Here is a 21,180-nt window from a genome sequence, read left to right on the forward strand (position 1 = left end):
TAACTCTTAATTATTGTCATTATTCATTAAGTGTAATTCACCACCTTTCTAGCCAAAGTCAGTAGTTTTAGGAGTCATTCAGAGGGACAGAGCTAAAATTTGTGTCAAAATCAGGGACATTCCTGAAAATTAGGGACAGTTGGGAGGTATGGCCTCTGCCCTAAACAGATATGCCAGTGTTTGTCCTGCTGTGATACTGTGTGGGGTTGTAAAGTGATGGTGCAACATTATTTCCTGCTAGAATGGCTGCGTCTCTTATCACAGTCATGTAATGTAATCCCACAACAACTGTTGGTCAACATCCACAGAACAAGTTGTGTGGTATGGTATTCCTAATTTCCTTTACATTCACTCATTCTGATGCATGATATAATTATTTAAGCACCAACTTGATGTATATCTACTGTGGCTTAGTGGTACTTCATGTTGTGTAGTGTGTGCAAGGTTCAGGGTTCGAGACTTACATAGATGTTTTATTTTGCTCCTGAGCAGAAGAAGGGCCCTCACATACAGTGTGACTAAGGCACTTTTAAGCAGTTGTAAGTGGGTTTGCGAGGGTTTGCGCATTGTTGCGCATTGCTTAGCCAAGCACAAACAAGTGCAAACCCATGCAAACCTGCTAACTACTGCTTAATAGTGCTTACTCCCACTCACCCCCCATGCTAATTTCTTTGAAAGAAAAGAAAAATGGGGAGATAGGAAAGTGGTGAAAAGGGGGCACAAAGAGGGAAAGACAGTATGGAAAATAGCTCAGGATGTGCAGGATGGGTGTAGTGAAGGGCCATAGCTGCCCATTTCTTCAACAGCAACAGCTGTGCATATGCAATAAATTTGGAGGTATATATGAACCCTTCAACCCCTGAGAAAAGGATGAGGACAACAAAGTATGTTGTAATGCCAATTAAATAACATTTCATGTATCCAGTGGACATGTGTGCAAAATGGGCAGCTATGTATGGGGAGTAATTTTTTTTTTTGGGAGCAGATTGCCCTTTTTTATTTTTTTCAGGTGAGAGTGGAATGTGGGGTAGGGGAAGTAGGTATATTTGGGGAGGTAGGTTGGGCAGGTAAACAGACAAGACAAGCAAGATGCATACAGGGGTGGTATATGACACATGTGGTGGGTGAACACCTTTGACGGGGAGGGATGTTTGGAAATCGCAAGCCCATGAGCCCCAAGATGGAAACAGTGGGACTGAGGTCCCCACCCATGGGTAGTCACCACTGCACCTTTACGGCCCAGAGGGTGGCTGTGCTGGGGGCTGTATAGGAAGGGAAGGCTGACCCGGTAGTTGTGTCACTCGGGCATCAAGCTGGCATAGAGGTTCTGCAACATAATGTTCAATCTCTCTACGCACCACAGCCCGGACCGTTCAAAGGATGATGGGTGCTCCTCCATCCACGCTTGCATGGGGGGTCAAGCCCCATTCCCTGCTCTTCCACCCAAAGGTGGCATGGGGCCAATGGAGGAGGAGGTGCCAGGCTGGGCACCAGATCTGCTGGTACCAAGTGCCATGGCCAGCTGAGGTGGGACAGATGGGTCCGCTGGGACCGGCCTTTCCATACGAACTATGTTTTGGAGAGTTTAATAAAGATATGGGTTAGTAACAGTCAACAGCATTCCCAATTCATTATAACAGCATGCAGAAGTATTCCCATTAAACCAACACACCAGATTTTCAACAGCTGAAAAGCAAGCATAACACATGCATATATAGAACATTAGTGGACATTACAACAGCATGCAGGTTGAATTGATGGCAACAGGCCACCAATATTGTGGTATTTTAACAGGGCACATGCATAGAAATAAATGCAAATATTTATAAACCAATAGGACATATGACCCAACAAATGTTTTGAGATTAGACATACCGATTGAGGTGTGGAATTGCATTTTTTATGCACATACAGTAGGATGGGAAAAGATAGCTCAATTAACAACTTATATATCCTTCTAGCTTTCACTACATTCCTATTAACTGCATTTATATGTCCCTTACATGTATTATTACACTAACCAATGTCCTTATATTGTGCAATTGGATTTTGCTAGATCATTATATACATGAGCTGTATATTACATACAAACTGTCCAAGATGCAGATGTTACTGCAACATATTTTGAGAGTTGCTCTCACACACACACACTACTGCTATGATGGTACACTGACAGATCTACTTTCATATAATTATCTAGATATGTTCAGGTGGAAGTATCAGTTATATGTTTATAGCTCCCTACATTTCTGGCAGTATACTGACATTTCTGGGAAACACAATACCAAGCTACTCATGTGCCAGATTAACCTATACATGCTGGCCATGAACCAACAGTTGAGGGCTGTACATATGCATACAAGATACTGGCACTCCCTTCATCCACGTTATATGGGCCTACCCAAGTGTGGGTTGACACTGCTTAAAACAACACTACTATTTGTAGAATGCAACAGTACAACAACATATCAAAGAAAATGACACAGACGCACTCCATGAATCATACATTTATTAAAGGTTTATTACACCTTTATTTATTGGGTTAAAAGACTTTTTAAGGCTCTCTTATTTATTTTATATAACAGTACATGCAGAATAATTACTAACCTGCCTCATGACACAGCCTTTGCAGCCTATCTTCATGGGCTTGCTGGTTCATAGCCCGGACACCTGCAGCTGTGAAGAAATGCAGTGATATTGAGATATACCTATCCATAGTATAGACAAGCATAGCAATTCTTAACTACTTAATACAATGGCTACTTACTCAGTACTGGGGCATTAGGCATTGTACGGGATTCCTGGATCCACTGGTTCAGTTGATCCTCGCTACGTCACTTCAGGTCAGAATAATGGTGCCTGACCTGCTCACCAGTCCGAGGAACACCAGTGGCACTGGTGAGATCACGGGCAAGACTGTTCGAGGCCTCCATTTTATATTGGGTACCCTGGTACTGGTCCCACAGGAGTCTTTCCTCATGATTGTGGACAAGGAGCCAAACTATTACTTTGGACTCCTGGATGCCCCAGCGTTGCGCTCTAAATTGAGTGCCTTCTCCAACACCAGCCATGCTGACTGCAGAAGGAAGCTACAACCAGTTATAGCAAGTATTCTCACATGTGGAGCTTAAATTTGCCTCATTTCCTGCACTTATTTGTGATTGGCCAGTTTTGGAAAAACTCAGCTGTAGGGACGCCTGTTTAGCTGATGTTGGCAATGTTTAAAATTCCTTTGATAGATATGTGTCTGTTGAATGTGCATGTTTTTGAAATGCTGTCATGGCTTAGTGGTTTAGTACTGTGACTATAATGCACAGTATCCTGAGTTCGAGCCCTGTCACTGCTTTTTATTTTCCTGCTGGGCAGACCCGACTGGTTAAGGTACAGTAAAGGAGGTGAGAGCGTGTTTAACCGACTTTGCTCAACTTTGCCTGACTTTGCCCAATGTTGCTCGATGTTGCCCGATGTTGCGCTGGTTAGTGTGGTGCGCAGCTACGCGCAAATATGTTGTGGTTGCGCTAGTTAGCACGGTGCACAGCTTCATGCAATTGTATTTAAATATGCTCAATAATGGTAAAATGTGCATAGCAGTGCTTTATATTGCTTAAAAAAGGGTACTCATACCTGAGAATGCATAACCATTTCACCTTCATATATATATATATATATATATATATACATATATATATACACATATATATATATATATATATATATATATATATATATATATATATATATATATATATATATAAATAATTAATTCACTAGTACATTTAACATTTCAATGCTTTTTACAAAACTTATACATAAAAAATGTCAGGAAATATTTTTGTATGCAGATTTCCCACAGAAAATGGAACATGCAGTAGTGGGACTTGAACCAAGAATACCTCCTCATTGTGTGAAGGCTTTAACCACTATGCTATCTTGCTTAATTTGCATATATTTTTCATATTATCCTCTTCTGGTGTCTAATCTGCTAACTATAGCTAAGCAATGGGCAAACCCGTGCAAACACTCGCAAATACGGGCAGCTATAGCGGAAGAAAAAAAAATAATTTTTATTTTTAGTTTTGTCAGTTGTTTAACATATGGGGGAGTGTAGTGTTACATTGTGCACATGTGAGCAGACTCGCTCATGTAACTCAAAATTGCGGTGTTTCTTCATTGCAGGGGCGTGGATTTTTGGACTGCTCAGCAGTCCGACACGCCCCATACACTCGTCTATGCTCCGTGTAAGCTTTAGAGTTGAGGCAGCGTGCCCTCATTAATATGCATGGTACACTGCCATCATACTCTTACACTGGCACTTCCATGTAAGACTCATCTAGTCTTACAAGGAAGATTAGCAAATCCGGGGGAGAGTCAGGCATTTCTAACCTGTGGGATTTAATTGACATTGCAGAGGAGGGTTCTGCATTTTGCTGTTTTCAGACCCTGTGTAACAGGTACTATCTGCAGCCACAAAACAAATGGAAAAACTTCTTGTTTGGACATGCAATTTTGTATCAGCTCTGTGTTCTTTGGTGAAGTGCATGTTGGAGCTGGCAAGTACTCAATGTAGCAATAGCCAGAGTAATTAGTAATCAAAGGAATTGGCAATTATGCCCACCTTATTCAAATTAAGTTGGAGACATAAAGTGAACTGAACGTTTGCCATGTAAAATGGTTTTCAGGGGGACATGCCCATGGGTGATGTTAATGGACCTTCTAAGGATATAGCCACATTTCTGAGAGCATTTCTGAGAGCATCAACTCAAGCTAGCCATTAATACTTACTGGACCACCATGTACAGTGTAGACACAGTCTACCCAGACTCAGGCAAGAATTAATTGCTTTGGATGGGGCTCCACTACTATAAAATATCCTACATACATTTTAGGAATGCTCCATGGTAAACAGCTTTAGACTTATCCTAATGCTGTAGTGTCTTAGCTCTAGTGACTTATGGAAACTGTTGGCTGTAGATTATCAAAATGCACTCTCTGGAACAGTTAGGATGACACTATTTCTCCTATTTGTAGTGTTAAGACTTTATTGCAGGAACCTAGAAATTCCTTCTTAGCAAGAACATTATCAGTTTGTCTGCAAATATGAAAAATATGCAAAATGGGTGGTGGTAGGCCCCATAATCTGGGATGACAAACAAATTACCACAGGGGTCTCATCTCTTTTGGTTAAGTTTGTTGAAAGACTTGATATAGTCATAGTTTTGATGTCCGTAATACATACCTTGTCTTGGATTTATCAGTTACCATATCCTATGAATGATGTCATAATGTTGTTAACCCACTTATGTAATAAGCTTATTGAATAGTCTTTTTTTTTCTTTTTTATATGCAGACAGTAGGGGATTCATGTATGTGCTGTTTGTATTCAAGTGTTATTAATGTGAGGCCGTGGGATTATTTTGATTGTTTATATTTTTACTGTTGATGTGTTAATCATTCAGATCTAATCAGTCCTGTTGTTGCTTGTATTGAATATACTTTTGCATTAAAAAATAATAATAAAATATATGTGTATATATATATATATATATATATATATATATATATATATATAGGTTTATTATCACAATTTCAGATGGCATTCAGTCGAACTGGGTAATTGAATGGCTAATTTCTAGTTCACAGATGGCTAAACTGAAAATGGTCGACTCCACAACATCGAATGCTAGTGTGCATTCCATGTCATGAGATCGACATTCTGCTTGGAGATCCCAGTACAGTGGGGATCAGGAAAAGTACCCATTTCCTCACTGTAGTGAGATCTTGGTGTTTGTATATATAATTAGGAGGGGGTGTAGGAGGCATTAGTTGGAACTGATTGGAAGGGAAGGTACGCTGGGTAATGTCGACTTTGTCGAATATGGATGAGTAGACATTATTGGTTTCGTTATTGTGCCTATCCAATGTTTTTATTTTCAGTATTATAGTTTGATGAAGTCATCACTTGATGGCATCAGTTTCAGGATATTCATAATAAACCTATATATATATTATATTTTCAAACAAAAGGTTCTGCAAGGTGATGCCTATTAATATATAGTTTAGACCCCAGTACAATGAAGTAGAATAATAAAAGCAGTTACCAACATGGCATTATTGAGAATTTAGCTGAATGGATGCACATACAGTCCCTGAGTAAAATAATAACAATAATTATAAAAAAGACACATTTATATCTTCCTTTATGCATGCTGAAATCATTAGCTCATTTGTCCTTGCAGCATAGATATATTCTTGCAGACTTTAGGAGTGTGAAAAAGGTTGTGTTATACAACTTCAGTGAAATTCCTAATTAAGTCTGGTACAACAGATTTGAAAAGGATATGGACATAGGAATGAGAAATGTCATTCAGAACACAATGAAAAAGGGGAAAGAATGACTAAACTACGTATTGGCATATGTAGTACAAACACAGCTGTATCCCCATTGGAAAATTAATTCACTTTAGCAAATAAATGTAAGTATTCCCAAAACAAAGAAATGGCTCATAAAACCTGTAACATGGTTTTTGTTTATATGAAATGCTTCACTATAAAAAGATGTTAAAGAGAACATTAACAGCTGCACATAAGGAGCCCAAGGAAAGCAGTGATGCTCTTTTTTTTAAAGACTGAAATAAAATGAATGATAGAAGCTGGTATACCTGTAGGGAAAGAAAATAAGGCACAACGAAATGCCACTGCATTGCAGAATGGACCGACAATTATTAACAGACTTGAATTTTGCTAGCACAATTATGTTCTTCACTTAGACTAGTTCTGCTTTTCTGATGTATTCTGACCAATACCAGAGAAGTCCCAGCAAGAACCATACTGTTTCATGGAGAACGCTACTGTTGCTCTCAGTTAATCACAACTAACTGTATGAGGCACTGAGGCTGCAGATAAACTAAACCCATTTCTGTAACAGGCAGTAACCCTGGAGATTATACAGGAGATACAAGAAGTCTCCATCTACACAAGGAGTCAGGACTATTTTTGTAACTCTACGGAACTGTAGTTTTACATAGACTGCCTTGCATTATTATGACCTGCAGAACCAGTTTTGCAAGACCACATCCATGTAGACATAGCAGATATAACCAGTCTTCTATCAGTTTGCATGAAGTGCAGTACATATGAAGAAGGGCATAGAAAAATCATGTAGAGCTGAGTGGTCCCTTCTTGAAATAATACAGTCTAGCAATGTAGGTCTTATAAATGTGTAAACATTTAAATCATATCACTATGTTTTCATATATATATGTTTCTTAGTGGATTTGGATTTTAAAATTAAACTGGCACAGGTTAACCAGTTTTACTCGTGTTTAGCATACAACTTCAATTTTCTTTCTGTCTGAACAAGAATTGCCATACATTGCTGCACATTAGTTAGTTGTACGCTGTTACTATTATTAAGCAACCGTTAACACATGCTGACAAGAGCATACCCAGGCACATTTTATCTGTACCTCAGTGTGCCCTTATCAGGACATAATTCATAACATAAACTTTGTTAATGTTTTTATAAAATACTCTTCATAAATCTACATAAATGCATAGAAAAGGCAAATAAAAGGGAAAAATAAGTAATTATACTTAATTATAGAAAAAAAGTAAAACATGGTGCATGGATTAGAGTGTTTCTGTTACTCTGCAGTATGAGTTTAACAATCACACACACACACACACACACACACACACACACACACACACACACACACACACACACACACACACACACACACACACTTGTTTTGTTTAAAAGTGTAGTAATAACATTTTCTAACTGCAGAAAACTGAAAAAAGCCTCATATTCATATTTCATTATATGAAATAATTATCAAAAATATTGGTGGGAGAACAACAGCAAAGAAAGTTTTGCAGCTATATTCACATTGAGAAATTTACTATAGCATTTAGAGGATCTGAATATAAGATAGGTTGATAGGTTCATAGGTAGGTACTAGGCTATTGGCTCAAGGGCCTACGTAAGCCTAGCCAACAAGGTTCCCTGGCTTATGCCACCCAAGAAAGTTATTCTCCTGTGACACTGTCGAGCAGAGACACAGAAGTGATCCCCGGGGTGTATTTCCTATTTCCCATCCACTCATCAAGATTTTTCTTGAAGAGTGCTAATGAAGAACTTTGCTTGACATAGATGGGTAGCCTGTTCCAGAGTATGGGAAGTCTCTGGGACAGGAATCTATCCCTCCAGTATGTCCTGTTTATTGTGGTGACAAGGTTTAGGTCTCTAAAGCATGTAGCTTGGAGGGATTGGGATTTCTTTAGGTGCAGCATGTCCAACAGCTCTGAGTTTGACATAGCTTTATATGTTAGGCAGAGATCACCTCAAAGTAGATGATATGCTACGGAGTAAAGCTGGAGTTTCTTGAAGCGGTCAGTGTAGGGCATTTGTTTGAGGCCAGTAATCCTCTTTGTGAGGTACGTCAGTGGCCTTTCCAGCTGCTGCAGATGTCTTGTGAGGTACATTCCAAAAGGTGCATTGTACTCTATAATGGGTCTAATGAGTGTCGAGTAGAGGGGAACAATGACCTCTTTTTTCCTGGATGAGAACCCTTTTATGATGAGGTATGCCACGTAGAAAGACTTCCTGACTACTGTGGTGATGTCACTATCAAAGGAGAGACTACTGTCCACCTGGATCCCAAGGTCTCATCACACATTTGGTGTTAAGTAGATTGCTGCAAACTTTGTAAAGTCCAAACACAGACCACAATCCAAAAAAGGCCTCGGTTGTAAAGAGATGAAGTTAAATGAAATTTTTTAAACAAGCAACTTATTAGTGCTTAAAAAAGAACTTTATTAAACAAATAAATAAATGAATCCAAAAAAATCAAGTGCTTTCATCTCCAACCATTGGAGACTTATCAAGATAGAGCATGCCCAACAAAATAGTACATTTATAATCAAAGAGATAACTGGTGAACTACTCAACAAGACTCATGAATAATTTATGAGTAATGACTATTCCTACATTTAAAATCATATAAATACCTATAATTCATTCATAACCTTAATATTATCCACTATAATTCATATAAAATACATATATAGCATAATATATAAATATATATTATATAAAAAATATATAAATAAAATCTATATACAAATTTTACATGTCTTACATATTGTGTACCTTAATAAATAAATCACAGTATATTATAATATAAATAAATAAATAAATAAAACAGATATAGTGTAAAATTCACACACACACACGTATATCTATATATATATATATATATATATATATATATGTGTGTGTGTGTGTGTGTGTGTGTGTGTATGTACATAAATTAATGCATATGTGTCAACTATTATAACTACTATGACCTTTTAAAACCATCATCTGTCCAAAGCTTTTAGTCTTAAAAAACAAGAAATGGCAACAGATTCATTTAAGCCTGGCCATTGAGTTGCATTTGTTCTCAATTGCCATAAGGCTTCCCTTTTTTCTAGGTATAAAGTCCATGGTCCACCTCTTGGGTCTAGCTTAATAACCTCAATAACAGTACATTTAAAATTATGTACAGGCCACTCCATACAATGTTTTGAAAGGGCATTGATTTCTTTCTGCAATCTGATGTCTCTCAAATGTTCATAAATATGTTTTTTAAATTTCAGATTGCAGAAAAAAAACAATGCCCTTGCAAAATATTGTATGGAGTGGCCTGGACATAATTTTAAATTTACTGTTATTGAGGTTATTGAGCTAGACCCAAGAGGTGGACCATGGACTTTATACCTAGAAAAAAAGTGAAGCCTTATGGCAATTGAGAACAAACAATGGCCAGGCTTAAATGAATCTGTTGCCATTACTTGTTTTTTAAGACTAAAAGCTTTGGACAGATGATGGTTTTAAAAGGTCATAGTAGTTATAATAGTTGATGCATATGCATTACTTTATGTACATACATATATATATATATATATATGTATATGTGTGAATTTTACACTATATCTGTTTTTTTTATTTATTTATTTATATTATAATATACTGTGATTTATTTATTAAGGTACACAATATATAAGAAATGTAAAATTTGTATATAGATTTTATTTATTTTTTTTATATAATATATTTTATATATTATATTATATATGTATTTTATATGAATTATAGTGGACAATATTAAAGTTATGAATGAATTATAGGTATTTATATGATTTTAAATGTAGGAATAGTCATTACTCATTAATTATTCATGAGTCTTTGATGTTGATTAGTTCACCAATTATCTCTTTGATTATAAATGTACTATTTTGTTGGGCATGCTCTATCTTGATAAAGTCTCCAATGGTGGGAGACAAAAGCGCTTGATTTTTTTGGATTCATTTATTTATTTGTTTAATAAAGTTCTTTTTTAAGCACTAATAAGTTGCTTGTTTTAAAAATTTTCATTTCACTTTATCTCTTTACAACAAAGGCCTTTTTTGGATTATGTACATTGCTGCCTATGTGGTAGTTCATGGGTACAGAGCTTTTACCAAAGGGGATGACACTGCACTTTTTGGAATTGAGCTTGAGGCAATGGCTCTGACACCAGTCATCTGTCTCAGCGAGGCCCTTCTGTAGGATGTCCACATCATTTGGGGACTTGACTATGGCTCCTAGTTTGCAGTCATCTGTGAACTTCATTAGCCAGAGGCCTTCTGTGTTAGCCTGTACTTCAGAGAAGTAGATACCAAACAGGAGAGGTCCCAGGACGGGACCCTGTGGTACTCCACTTGTCAATGATTTGAGGTCAGATTTGGAGTCTGCAACTTTTACAGTGTGGGTTCTGTCAGTGAGCCAGTTGGCAACCCATCTTGTGATGTAGGGATTTATACCTAGTTTAGTGAGATTAGCTATAATTCCAGAATGGGGGATGGTGTCAAAAGCCTTGGAGAGATCAAGCTAGGCTGTGTGAACCACCTTACCCTCATCTACGACTTTGGTGACTGCGTCAGAGATGTCGATCAGATTCAGGAGGCATGATCTGCCTTTCACAAACCCTAACTGGGTGCGATACAGAGTTTGGAGTTTACCAATGTCTTTGTTTATAAGTTCCATGATGATACGTTCCATGACCTTGAAGACCAGGCTCGTCAGGCTAATAGGTCAATAATTCCCAGGATCAGTGGTGGCTCTCCCTTTGTGGAGTGGGATAACTGTTGCTGTGTGCCATTCAGTGGGCACAAAGCCTGATGTGAGGCTATTATTGAACATGGTGCTTAAGTGGTGAGCCATTTTGTTCTGAAGTTCATGTAAAACGCAGCCTGGGATGCTGTCCGGTCCCATGGCTGCTGTGTTTTTGGCTTTAGAGAGTGCTGCTTTTACCTGCGTAGTTGTGATTGCAGGGACTCTGCATTCTTCCTGTATAGATATGGGCCCTTTAGGGGGTGAGGGGGGGGTAAAGTTAGCACTGAACCTATCTGCCAGGATGTTGGCAGTATCAATTGGTTCTGTAATTTTTGTGCCTTTGTTCTGTAACTCAGAGCAGATCTGGGTGTTGCCATTGAGATTCTTGACATAGCTATAGAATGCTTTGTGGTTGTCCTTAGAATTAGTGGCGATTTTGTTTTCATAGCTAGCTTTGGAGGATCTTATAAGGGATTGCAGCTTCTTACTGAGGCTAACCAGGGAGCTCCTCCACTCATGGCATTTTACTCTCTTTTGCAACAGTTTCTTCCTTCTGTTGTACAGTTTATTTATGGCAGGGGACCACCAGATAGGCTTCCTTTTTTTGGAGGATAGCATCTTGGTTCTGTTTGGGATAGCACAATCCATGCACTTGTGTAAGTGCTTATAGAGTGCATTTGTGTAGGATTCAACAGTTATAACTGTATTGTCCATCTGCATGGGTGTCATGAAGTTCACCACCTCTGTCTTAAGAAGCATGAAGTTGGCTTTGGAGAAATGTTTTACCATTGTATCCTTAATGGGTGGTGGGGGCAGGATGTGGATATCAAGGGTGATTAGCTTATGGTCAGATCGGACCAAGGAGGAGTTGACTTCAGGTGTGGAACACCGGTCACTCATGTTGGCAATAACTAGGTCTAGGATATTGTTGCCTCTGGTGGGGGTGTGGATAAGTTGATACAGAGCATTGGAATTTATGAATTCCAGAAAGTGTTGAGCTAAGGTGTTGGTACACTAGTAGTTTTCCCAGTTAATGCTGGGGTAGTTGAAGTCGCCCATTAGTAGGGTGTTTGGTTGAACCCTAATATTTTCTAGTACATCAAGAAAAGAGCAGTGGGAATCCTGGGACATGGTGGGGGATCTGTAGCAAGCTACAATTTGGATTGCAGTTTTGCCCAGAGTTAGTTGCACTTAGATGCATTATGCTGAGCAAATAGCCTGGAGGTGTGGATATCCTTAATGAATATAGCCACACCTCCGCCTTTGGTGTTTCCGTCTAGGTTACATGGCCGAAAAGTGTGGTATGAGTTATAGCCTGGTAGTGCAGGGGTGCTCTCTGGAGCCTTGAACCAGGTTTCAGTCACTGCACAGATATCGATGTTCTCCTTTTTAAGGAGTGCCTCGAGTGAGTGCATTTTGAGATTTAGACTTCTAGCATTGAGTAGCATTACCCTCAGTTTTTGCTTGCCTGTTCCTGTTACAGTGGTAAATTTGTTATTTGGACCTTGCCTAAAAAGGCACTATAGGGGCAGCAAGAGCCTGAGCCAGTATAAGGAATCCCAGGGGTGACAGGTGCAGGCCATCTGTAGCAAAGCTTTGTGGCCTGTCAACCATGTCATCCCAAGCAGACAGATTCTGGATCCCCTTAGAATGACACCAGAAGCTTAGCCAATTGTTGAAGTCAATCATTTTGTCCTCGTACTGTGGTACCATTCTGGGTGATGGTAGAATGCTACTCAGGACTAGGGTCATACCTGACTTGGCTACAAGATCAGAGAGCTCTACCATGTCTCTTTTCATGTAGTCCAGGGAGGTACGTCTCAGGTCATTCACACCAACATGGACAATGACAGAGTCATATTTGTACTCGTTGTGGAGTGACCTGAGTGCATGGGTTATGAGCCACAGCCTGAAGTTAAATGCCAAAAAATGCATAGTCATACCCTTTGGGAAAAACAAGGTTACCCCTAGCTACCAAATAGGTGGCAATCCACTGAGCACAGAAGAAGTTATCAGGGACCTGGGGACCCAGGTTGATAGTAGTCTGTCATTCGACACCCATGTAGCTAAAGTAGTTAGGAAGACCTTCTACATTGCCCACCTTATCATGAAGGGATTCTCATCTAGATCAAGGGAGGTCATAGTCTCCCTTTACTCATCACTCATCAGACCAATGATTGAGTACAATGCCCCATTCGGGATGTATCTGACCCGACACTTGCAGCAGCTGGAGAGGCCACAAAAGTTCCTCACCAAAAGGATAAAGGGTCTCAAAAATCTGCCCGACTGAAAGAACTCCAGCTCTATTCAGTCAGCATCGCTTTGCCAGGGTGACCTTTGCCTAACATACAAGGCCATGTCAAACCCAGATTTGATGAATATGCTTCACCTCAAAAATCTAGATCCATCAGAGCCACAAGGGCGGAGACTTAAACCTCGACACGGCTATATTAATAGGCTGGAGGGATAGATTCATCACCCAAAGACTCCTATGCTGTGGAACAAAATCCCGGTACATGTGAGACAGAGCACCTCGCTGGCCTTGTTCAAGAGAAATCTTGACCAATGGATGGGAGATCGCAGATATACCCCAGGGATTACCTCAGTGTCACTGCTCGACAGAGGCACAGCAAAATAATGGGTATAGTTCCCCATACTAAAGGGGTGGCGTAAGCCACAAAACGATGGGCTAGGCTTGTAAATGCCCTCGGGCAGATAGCCTAGTATGAACCTATGAACCTATGAACCTATGTGGCAGATCCTGGCACCTGACAGGCAGCTGACAGTAACTTTCTCCTTGTTTAGCCAGGTAAGTGGGACATCAGTATGCCTGACTATAGAGTCACCTATGACTAGTGTGTTGGGTACGTCGTTTTGCCTTATTGGCTGTGGTTGAGTGGCACACTGAGTCTGTGGGCTATGTGTCATTTGGGTTGTGCTGGGGGATGGAGGTTTCTTGCGTTTCTGCTTTGGAGGGCTCTGTTGCTTAGACAGATTATTATTGAGAGCCTCCGTGAATGTTTTTGCGTTACTATGTGTGGATTTTGGTGGTGCAGATTTAGTGAGACTATGTGATGGGACACTGCCAAGCTATTATTCACTTAATAATCTACTTACTTACTTTTCCTTTTCTTAATGTTGCACATTTCATTGGAGCCTTTGCCCTTTTTTATAGCATATCTGTGGTAGCATTCATAATAGAATGACAAGGACTCCAGTGGACAACCCACCCCCCCCCATATTCTGTTCTACGTGTCTTATAATTATAAAAAAAACACAAACAGCCACCATATTTCATAATAAAAACAGCTGCTCAGGAGTGCTTACCTCACCCCCATGCTGCATCCAACATCAGTATTCGAATATGAATCTAAATAGCTGGTATGAAATGACAGATCAAGGCCTTTTGTTGCTGCAATCAAGGACAAGTGTTGTACTTGATGAACTAGTTGGCAACATTTGATATCATTCTGACATTTCATAAAAATTGCAAGACAAATCTAGCCAAGCTTCCACTGTGTGATTCCTCCAAACTTTTTGTATTAGAAATACTTGGGATATACACAAATGATCCCTTTAGGGCATCATGTGTTTCAGCTATATAGCAGATTTGAACACTAATGCTTTTTTTTTCCTTTTTAAGTCTATCATGGACAAATTGAGGCAAACAAACCTACTGACTATAAACATACATGCTTCAGCCTTTATTATAACTTCATCAGCACAGCATAAAAGACTACTTGCCTAGCCTATGGAAGCAGAGGTTTGTTGTACCCAACTGATGTCCATAACCATTAGGCTGTCTGCAAAATATCCCAATTAACAAACTAAAACAATGAGTAACAAGGTCACACAGACAATCAAATCAGTAAAAACTACAGGTGTGATTCCTTAAAACCTCATGCATTAGAGGTACATGGGATATATGCAAATGAACGCTTAAGGACATCAGGTGTTTAATCTATATGGCAGTTCTGAATGCCCATTATTTTTTTCCTTTTTAAGTCTCTTATGGAAAAATTCAGGTCAATAAAGCCTAACCCCACTAGCTGTGGACATGCATGTTTCAGCCTTCTTATGGCCTCATCAGCACAGCATAAGTGGACTGTTTGCCTTTATTGGCCTGAATTTGTCCATAACAGACTTAAAAAAAGAAAAAAAAGTCATGTGCATTCAGAACTGCCATATAGCTGAAACACCTGATGTCCTTAAGGGGTCATTTCCATATATCCCATGTACCTCTAATACAGGAGGCTTTAAGGACTCAGACAGTGGAAAGCCTAGCTTGGCTAGATTTTTCTTGTAGTTTTTACTGATTGGCTTGTCTGTGTGACCTTGCTATTCATTGTTTTAGTTTGTTAGTTGGGATATTTTGCAGAAACATAATGGTTATGGACATCAGCTGGGTATGACAAACCCGTGTTTCCAAAAGTTAGCCAGATAGTCCACTTGTGTTGTGCTTAGGCTTTATTGGTCTGAATTTGTTCATAGCAGACTTAAAAAGGAAAAAAGTCATGGTATTCAGCACTGCCATATAATTGCAAATCTGATGTCCTTAAGCAGTAATTTGTATATATATCATGTACCTCTAATGTAAGATGTTTTATGGAATCACACAGTAGAAAATCAAGCTTGGCTAGATTTGTATGGTAGTTTTATTGATTGGTTTGACTGTATGACCTTCTTAATCATTGTTTTAGATCACTCTGATATTTGGAAGTTTTTTTTTGTATTTTTGTATGCTCTTTTTCCCCTTTCTTTGGTGTCAGTCTGCTCAGTGCATGAATTGTACTTTCCTTATCTCACTTTATGATTTGACAACTACTTGTGGTACAGTCATCATTCAGGCATTCAGGAGGTTTTTATTAAGATGGCCTAACTCCACTGTCTGGTGGCTGATGATCATGCCTGCAAAAGTGAGGATGCAGTCATCAAGGTTATTTGAATATAATCTAACTCCACCATCTTCTGACTGGCATGCATGCCTACATAAGTGAGGGTCGCTACACCTTCCTCATTGGCATGCATCCTCCTATACAAATGTGATGAAGGCTAATAAGTAATGTTGCTTGAGAAAACAAAGCACACTTCTCCAACCTAAGCATTATGTGCTGTACCTATGTTGTTCAGCAGGTGTCACCAATGAGCAGATAAGACTACCTCCTTTCCACCAGAACAGGTCACATATCACTGGTCACTTACTCCCAAGTCTACCTGCTATCTCTTCAAACATCTGGTCCACTGTTCAATCATGAGTTGTATAAGTCATACTCAGAGTCTCATCTAACTGCACTGAAGAGACACATTATTTTTTATCTAGTATTGTGGTCTGTAATGCGGCTGCTGTATTATATAAGAGTGGGAGCTTTAAGTTCATAAAACCTAAGGAAGAGTTTTAAGGCAGTGAACACTATAAAGCAGCAATCACAATACTCTATGAGTTACGATTACTCCTGCAGATCGAAAAGTATCCATTATGATTTGAGTAAAGAGGGAAATACTCGGTTAGCCAATTAATTGAGAAAAAAATTAAGTCACATGTTATAAACTAACATTGTTCAGCAAATCGGTCTTATTTATTTTTTTTTTGTTCAAATAATTTTATTGAAAGAATTTGTTACAAACAATAGTTAATGGATTTTGTAAATCAAATATTTAAGTTAAGTAACTATTTACAAATGTACAGAGGCCTCAAGTCAGTTGTATATAAGAAGTACAAATCATTATTGCATATACATACACTATACATTATTAAAAAAACTGTTGGACAAATAAATGATGATTCCTTGTGACTTCTCTTCTTATGTAGGTTTATTTGTGACCATCTTGAGTGTCCCAATTAGGGAGAGAACTTTCTCCGAAGGATTGTTGGTCCATTTCCTAGGAAAGATTCTCATTTCCTTAACTTTGATTTCTAACAAAGCTACCTCTTTCAATAGAGTTAGAAAATCCTCGAAAGTTGGACTGATAGTTGAGTTCCATTTCCTTGTGATACATTTTTTTGATACTGCCAGTATAGTCCAAAGAAGATACTGGTCTTTCCTTTTCATTGCAGTGGCTTCATATATATTCAGGAGAATTAATAACTTTGACAAAATAAAAGAATCAGTATAAATGACTTGCAAAAATTCACCAATATCTTCCCAAAATTTCTTTATATAAGAACATTCATACATAATATGAGACCAGTCTGCATTACATTTTAATGAACACCTCTAATATAATGTTTCATTCATGTTATTAAATTTAGCTATTTTACTTGGAGTGTAAAAGGTTCTGTGAAGGAGCATCATGCAAAAAATTTCCAACATTGTATATTTGAGGTTAACTTTATAGAATATAATATATCTTTTTTGGTCTCATTTGATAACAATAATGTATGATCTTTAGTGATGAAATTCCAAAACTTCTGATTAGCTTTTGTTTTATAGTTGATGATAATTTTATATAAGTTTGAAATTAAATTTGTCCAATTAAAGTCTCCATATATTATTCCATATAAATGAATATAAATTTGGGTATGGAACTAAATGAGGAATTATCTATTGTTCTACATAAATTCTTTGCATAAGCTATTAGTGTATTGAGAGCTAGCCAGTCAGTGCTTGACAAAATAAATGTGTTAATTAATTGATTCATATCTGAGACTATTAGATTTTCCATACATTGATACCAACATATGAATTTGTTTCTCTTCCATGAGTTAAGGGTATCTGCAGGAATGTTATTGAAAACGTTTTTTTGTAATTTTAAATGGAGTTAATAACTGGAACCATAATTTGATATCAACGTTATTATTTACAAAATCCATAAAAGTATTGTAAATGTAATTTATATCATTTGGATTAGTAGGTTTGATGCAGTTGTATTGCAAGTTAACACAAATAAAGCACCAGAGCTTATTATTCTGATAATTTAGTTGTATATTTTTTACTACTTTACATTCCTCTTGAAAAATAACAGTATGTAATGTTTTCCATGTTGAGGAAAATTTTTGATCTATCCAATTGACTATCGTTTTGAAAATGGATGCTTTGATATAAGTTTCTAAATCAGGAAAGTTAATACCTCCCATCTCCCAGGGCCTAATATGGTTCAGATAAGCTCTTCTGTTTTTTGGGGTACCAAAGGAAACTTATAATGATTCTATTTAATTTTTTTAAGATTTTTGTGCTAGGAATTATAGGGATAGCTTGTGTAATGTAGTTTACCTTTGGGAGAATGACCATTTTTATTAACTGTAATCTATCTTCAAAGGTTAAATACAGCTTATTCCATTTTTCTATTGATAATTTTAGGGTATTCAGAATATTGTAATTTGTAGATAAAGTTAGTTCTAGGTTTTCACATAAAACAATCCCTAAATAATCTAAAGAGGAAACTTGTTTACCAAGTATTTGATTTATGTTAGTATTTGATTTATTTTTATTATTTAATAGTATGTGATTCGATTTATAAGCATTAATTTTTAGACCTGAGATCTGATAAAATTTCTCAGCCATAGAGTTTAATTCACATAGAGACTCATCTGAGTTTGACAAGGTAAGTAAAATATCATCAGCAAATAACATTATTTTGGAGTTAAATTTATTATAAATGTTAATGCCTTTAATTTTGGGATTTGAATGAATCTCAAAGGAAAAAAGTTCAATTGCTAGGGCAAATAATATTAGAGACATGGGACATCCTTGTTTGGTACCCTTAGTAATTTTAATTGCTTCCGATGTGAATGGACCTAATTTTACATATGCCAGGTTGTCTTTCTGTATATTATTTATTAGAGTGACGAATTGTGTAGGAAAATTATAAATTTGTAAAACTTTGAATAGGTAATTCCAATTTAATGAATCAAATACTTTTTCAATATCTAATGTGACTATTAGTGCTTCAGCTTTTTCTTTATTTAAAATATCTATAGTGGTTAAGATTCTATGTATATTATCATGGGTGTGTCTGTTGTAAATAAACCCTGTTTGGTCATCACTAATGACTTTAGTTAGAGATTTTTTGATCCTATTGACCAGAATAGACATAAGAATTTTGTAGTCATTATTCAGGAGTGAAATAGATCTATATGAGCTTCATGAAGTGGGATTTTTATTTTCCTTTAAAATAGGTGTAATCAATGAGTATCTCCATGATGGTGGAATTGTGCCTTGTGAATATGTTTTATTTAGTGCCTTTTGCAATATTGTTATGACAGATGATGGGAATAGTTTATACATTTCCATAATGATTTCATCTATGCCTGGGGCTTTGTTATTTTTACCTCTTTTAATTTTCTCACTAATTTCTTCTATCTCAATTTGTTTCTGAATATTCATGTTTATGCTCTCTGGTATTTTATTTAAATTTAAGTTATCTAGGCATATGTTTGTATTGTTATGAAGTGGGTCATTATTGTTATAATGTTTTGTGAAATAAAATTTAAAAGCATCCAAAATGTCACTTATATTTGAAACTTTTTTCTTGTTATCCCCTTCATGAATTATGTTTGCAATATTATTTGCATTGAAAGATCTTTTTAATCTCATAGCTAAATTATGCATATATTTGGGGAGACTGAATAAGAATTTCATTTTAATTTTTCTAAGGCCATATTGGTTTTATGCAATAAGATATCATTATATTTTTTATTTAATTTTTCAATCTCCTTTTTTACAGCAGGGTCTTCTAAAACCTTTAGGTCAGTTTCTATGATTTGATTTTGAATATTAGTTAGCTCTGATTCCCATTTCTTCACTTTATTATTACACCAAGAAATAATTTTGCCATAAAGAAATGTCTTTAGAGAATCCCATAAAATAACTATATTTATGTCACTAGTATAGTTTGTATCCAAGAAATATTTTATTTCCAAATCTAACCATGGCTTAAACTCTTTTAATTTAGTAAAATATGCTGAAAATTCCCTTGGTGATTATCAATCTTTTGAAATCCATTTGAATTCTAAGAATAAGCGAGTTATGGTCAGACAGGGGACAGGGGATTATAGAAGAATGCGATATTTTCATTTTTAAATCATGAGATACATATATTTTATTAATTCTTGTTTGAGTGTTAAATCTATAGTCACTATGGGAGAATAGTAATGAACTTTCATTCTTGAGAGTAAATGAGTCTAATAACTGCAAGTTATCTATCCATTTTTAAAAGTTCTCTCTGTAGATGTGATACAAAAAGGTCTTTTGTTGGTAGTCTCCTGGCTATCTAAGATACAGTTAAAATCACCTCCCAAAATTAAGTTACCTTTAGATGTTTTGTTAATAACTTCTATGTGTTTTTTAATAGTTCCTATACCTATACCCAGAAACCAATACAAGTTCACCAATGTCCAGATTCTATTGCTATATCTTACTATTATTATTGATAAAAGGCCCTCTTTGTCTTCACAGTTAAATAAAACTTGCAGATTAATAATATTTTTCTTCCATAGTATTAATACTCCCCTGTTCTTTTTACTATATGATGAATTAGATAGCTTTAGGAAGTCACTTGGGTTCCAAGTGAAATTATCATTAGCTTTAAAGTGGGTTTCCTATAGAAAAACCACTTGTGCTTTATTTATTTTTAGGTATTTAAGTAAGTTAGATATTTTCCTAGGATTATTTAAACCATTTACATTTAATGAGAGTAATACTGTATCCATCGCATTAATTTGCACTTAAAGAGTTTTTATTGAAATGATGACTGTATATTTTGTCATTCATTTGTTGTATAATCTCCTTATATGCGTTGGATTCAGTGGTGAGGCTGTTACTTCCTTTTAAACTATATAAAATAAAAATTGAATGAGGCCAGAAGAAAAAATCAACAAATGTATAATAGTAGACCTTATACATGCATATAAACAAATATTTAAAATAATCTTTTAACAAACATGGAATGTATAACATTCCCAATCTGAGTGAACTAAGAAGCTCAGACAGATTAACCTCTGTTGCAGAAATTGAACCAAACATTAATGAAAAATTAGAGGCTCCTTTGCATATTATTCTGGATGTTGCAATTGATCAAGTCAAACATATGTGATTAATTCA

Source organism: Protopterus annectens, chromosome 4.part1, assembly GCF_019279795.1.
Source record: "Protopterus annectens isolate FY-2018-M chromosome 4.part1, PAN1.0, whole genome shotgun sequence".
Classification (NCBI taxonomy): Eukaryota; Metazoa; Chordata; order Ceratodontiformes; family Protopteridae; genus Protopterus; species Protopterus annectens.